This window comes from Sabethes cyaneus, chromosome 2 (genome assembly GCF_943734655.1).
Source record: "Sabethes cyaneus chromosome 2, idSabCyanKW18_F2, whole genome shotgun sequence".
Taxonomy (NCBI): Eukaryota; Metazoa; Arthropoda; class Insecta; order Diptera; family Culicidae; genus Sabethes; species Sabethes cyaneus.
This window is the reverse complement of record NC_071354.1, coordinates 132,638,112-132,643,510: the sequence shown is the minus strand read 5'-3', so window position 1 is coordinate 132,643,510 and position 5,399 is coordinate 132,638,112.

The window sequence follows — 5,399 nt, the reverse complement described above, 5'->3', positions numbered from 1 at the left end:
CATAAAATAAATTCAAGACTCCAAAATCTCCCACATGCCAAATTTGGTTCCATTTGCTTGATTAGTTCTCAAGTTATAAGGAAATTTGAATTTCATTTGTATGGGACCCCTTCGCCCCCCTCCTAAACAGGGGAGGGGTCTTAATTCATCATAGAAAAAATTTCTGCCCCCTAAAAGCCCCACATGCCAAATTTGGTTCCATTTACTTGATTAGTACTCAAATTATAAGGAAATTTGTATTTCATTTGTATAGGAGCCCCCTCTTAAAAGGGGAAGGGGTCGTAATCTATACCTATAAAGAAGGATCTGTCTGTCTGTCTGTCTGTCTGTCTGTCTGTCTGTCTGTCTGTCTGTCTGTCTGTCTGTCCGTATGTTCCTTATAGAATCGAAAACTACTGAACCAATCGGCATGAAAATATGCATGTAGAGGTTTTTTGGTGCCAGGAAAGGTTTTAGTGATGGTTAGAAACCCCTCCCTCCACTAAGAGGGGGGGCTCTCATACAAATGAAACACAAATTTTTGCATAACTCGACAACTAATCAAGCAAATAGAACAAAATTTGACATGTGGGTGTTTTCGGTGACAAGAATTTATTCTATGGTAAATTGAGACCCCTCCCCTCTTTATAAGGGGAATTATAACTCCTCTGCTCTTTAAAAGGGGGGGCTTCCATATAAATTTCCTCATAACTCGAGATCTAATCAAGCAAATGGAACCAAATTTGGCATATGAAAGTTTTCGAGGGCAAGAATATTTTCTATAGTAAATTAGGACCCCTCCCCACTTTAAGAGGGGGGGCTCCTGTACCAAGGAAACGCAATTTTCCTCATAACTCTAAAAGTAATTAAGCAAATGGAACCAAATTAGGCATGTGGGTGTTTTTGGAGACAAAAATTTTTTCTATGATGAATTGGGACCCCTCCCCGTTTTAGGAGGGGGGGATCCTATACACATGAAATGCAAATTTCCTCATAACTGAAGAACTAATCAAGCAAATGGAAAAAAATTTGGCATGTGAAAGTTTTCGAGGGCAAGAATATTTTCTATGGTGAATAAGGACCCCTCCCCACTTTAAGAGGGGGGGGCTACTATACAAACTAAATACAAATTTCCTCATAACTCGAGAACTAATCAAGCAAATGGAACAAAATTTGGCACGTGGGTGTTTTTGGAGACAAAATTTTTTTCTATGATGAATTGGGACCCCTCCCCACTTTAGGAAGGGGGGCTCCTATACAAATGAAATGCAAATTTCCTCATAACTCGAGAATTAATGAAGCAAATGGAACCAAATTTGGCATGTGAAAGTTTTCTAGGGCATGAATATTTTCAACGGTGAATTAGAACCCCTCCCCACTTTAAGAGGGGGGGCTCCTATACAAACGAAATACAAATTTCCTCATAACTCGAGAACTAATCAAGCAAATAGAACCAAATTTGGCATGTGGAGGTTTCTGGAGGCAAAAATATTTTCTATGGTGAATTAGGACCCCTCCCAACTTTAAGAGGGGGTGCTTCTACACAAATGAAATATAAATTTCCTCATAATTCGAGAACTAATCAAGCAAATGAAACCATATTTGGCATGTGGGTGTTTTTGGAGGCAACCATTTTTTCTATGATGAATTAGGACCCCTTACCTTTTTAAGAGGGGGGGCTCTCATACAAATGAAATACAAATTTCCTCATAACTCTAGAACTAATCAAGCAAATGGAACCAAATTTATCATGTGGGTGTTTGTGTAGGCAAGAATATTTTCTATGGTATATTTTCTATGGATTTCCCCACTTTAAGAGGGGGGGGGGGGGGGCTCCTATACAAATGAAAAACAAATTTCCTCATAACTCGAGAACTAATCAAGCAAATGGAACCAAATTTGACAAGTAAGTGGTTTTGGACGCAAGATTTTTTTCTATGGTGAATTGAGACCCCTCTCTTCTTTAGAAAGCGAGTTATGGCCCATCTCCCCTTTAAGAGGGTGGGCTTCCATACAAATGAAATGCAAATTTCCTCTTATCTCGAGAACTAATCAATCAAATGGAACCAAATTTGGCATGTGAGAGTTTTAGATGGCGGAAATTTTTTCTATTGTGAATTACGACCCCTTCTCCTTTTAAGAGGGGAGCTCCCATACAAATGAAATTCAAATTTCCTTATAACTTGAGAACTAATCAAGCAAATGAAACCAAATTTGGCGTGTGGGAGATTTTGGAGTCTTGAATTTATTTTACGATAGTTAGAGACCTCTCACCCCTGTGGTAAGGGGATATGGACTCTCATACAAATAAAACAGAAATTTTTGCGAAACTCAAAAACTAATCGAACTCGAGAAATTCGAGACTCTTCCATAAAACATTAATCAATAACAAGACCACAAAAACTATCTATAGGTACACTAGATCATTCAGGACGAGCCGGTCGCGAGTGTTGCCGGTGCCCGCCGTCGGAAGCGCCGCCCACTGGGGGGCTTGCAAAACTCGAGATAGTGACAAAGATCATCCGAGATTCATGATTTATGTACAACACAGGTTAATTTGTGGCAATACGAAGTTTGTCGGGTCAGCTAGTTCACCATAGAAAAAAATCTTTCCTCCAAAACCGCTTACATGTTAAATTTGGTTTCATTTGCTTGATTAGTTCTTGAGTTATGAGGAAATTTGTTTTTCATTTGCATAGGAGCCCCCCCTCCTAAAGTGGGGAGGGGTCCTAATTCATCATAGAAAATATTTTTGCCTCCAAAAACCTCCGCTTGCCAAATTTGGTTCTATTTGCTTGATTAGTTTTCGAGTTATGAGGAAATTTGTATTTCATTTGTATAGGAGCCCACCCTCCTAAAGTGGGGAGGGGTTCTAATTCATCATAGAAAAAATTCTTGCCTCAAAAAACACCCACATGCCAAATTTGGTTCCATTTGTTTAATTAGTTCTCGATTTATGAGGAAATTTGCATTTTATTGGTACAGGAGCCCCACCTCTTAAAGTGGGGAGGGGTCCTAAATCACCATAAAAAATATTCTTGCCCTCGAAAACACCCACATGCCAAATTTGGTTCCATTTGCTTGATTAGCTCTCGAGTTATAAGAAAATTTGTATTTCGTTCATATAGGAGCCCCCCCTCCTAAATCGGGGAGGGGTCCCAATTCATCATAGAAAAAATTTTTGTCTCCAAAAACACCCACATGCCAAATTTGGTTCCATTTGCTTGATTAGCTCTCGAGTTATGAGGAAATTTGTTTTTCATTTGCATAGGAGCCCCCCCTCCTAAAGTGGGGAGGGGTCCTAATTCATCATAGAAAATATTTTTGCCTCCAAAAGCCTCCGCTTGCCAAATTTGGTTCCATTTGCTGGATTAGTTCTCGAGTTATGAGGAAAGTTGTATTTCATTTGTATAGGAGCCCCCCCTCTTAAAGGGGAGAGGAGTCCTAATTCCCCAAACACACCCACATGCCAAATTTTGTTCTATTTGCTTGTTTTGTTCTCGAGTTATGCAGAAATTTGTGTTTCATTTGTATGGGAGCTCCCCCTCTTAGTGGGGGGAGGGGTCTCTAACCATCACTAAAACCTTTCCTGGCCCCAAAAACCTCTACATGCGAATTTTCACGCCGATTGGTTCAGTAGTTTTTGATTCTATAAAGAACATCCCGACAGACAGACAGACAGAAATCCATTTTTATATAGTAGAAGATATATATATATATGCAGCGTTTTAAAAGTTATTCTGAGATGGAGCAACTTTCATGAACGGACTTCGTAACGACTTTCATTATTTTTTTCCAAATAAAGATTTTTCAACAAAAATATATGAATTTTTAATACCCTACTGAATTGTTTCGCGGTCCGACGTTCCATTTAAAAGTTATCAGTAAAAATGTGAAAACAACGTGAGATTTTCTCCGGAACCGCTCAACCGATTTCAATAATTTTAATACCAAGTGAAAGGTCTTACTATTTTGAGTAGATTCATTAGAATAGAGTAAGTAGTTTAAAGGTCATTAAAATTATACAGTTGACCCCCGTTCGTTTGCACGATTCCTCATGCAAACTAACGGGGTTAGCTTTTAATTTGAACAACTGGTAACCCTAAATATGCTGGAGCTGGTGTAAACTGGCTGCCCTGCTCTTTGTTATTGTTTTGGTGGTTTGATTCAGTGGCAGTTGCAAGCAGCGAATATTTCATTCTCCGATCAGATTTCTACCATAATCGCTGGGAAAGCGCATTGTGAAACAGATTGAACACGCTAGATCAGTACAAACAAATCGTGTTTATGTGCATTGTCTGCGTAAGCAAATGATGTCATATTGAGTATAACATTTGAACCATTTTTAATTTGCACGTCGTGCAAACCAACGGGGTTCAAATTAAAAAGTGTTCAGATTAAAAACGGTCAAACGAACGGGGGTCCACGGTATATACATATACTAGCTGATCCGACAAACTTCGTATTGCCACAAATTAACCTGTGTTGTACATAAATCATGAATCTCGGATGATCTTTGTCACAATCTCGAGTTTTGCAAGCCCCTCAGTGGGCGGCGCTTCCGAAGGCGGGTCACCGGCAACACTCGCGACCGTCTCGTCCTGAATGATCTAGTGTTACTATAGATAATTTTTGTGGTCTTGTATTGACTAATGTTTTATGGAAGAGTCTCGAATTTCTCGAGTTCGATTAGTTTTTGAGTTTCGCAAAAATTTCTGTTTTATTTTTATATCCCCCTACCACAGGGGTGAGAGGTCTCTAACTATCGTAAAATGAATTCAAGACTCCAAAATCTCCCACATGCCAATTTTGGTTCCATTTGCTTGATTAGTTCTCGAGATAAGAGGAAATTTGCATTTCATTTGTATGGAAGCCCACCCTCTTAAAGGGGAGATGGGCCATAACTCGCTTTCTAAAGAAAAGAGGGGTCTCAATTCACCATAGAAAAAAATCTTGCGTCCAAAACCACTTACATGTCAAATTTGGTTCCATTTGCTTGAATAGTTCTCGAGTTATGAGGAAATTTGTTTTTAATTTGTATAGGAGCCCCCCCCCCTCTTAAAGTGGGGAAATCCATAGAAAATATTCTTGCCTACAAAAACACCCACATGATAAATTTGGTTCCATTTGCTTGATTAGTTCTAGAGTTATGAGGAAATTTGTATTTCGTTTGTATGAGAGCCCCCCCTCTTAAAAAGGTAAGGGGTCCTAATTCATCATAGAAAAAATGGTTGCCTCCAAAAACACCCACATGCCAAATATGGTTCCATTTGCTTGATTAGTTCTCGAATTATGAGGAAATTTGTATTTTATTTCTGTAGAAGCACCCCCTCTTAAAGTTGGGAGGGGTCCTAATGCACCATAGAAAATATTTTTGCCTCCAGGAACCTCCACATGCCAAATTTGGTTCTATTTGCTTG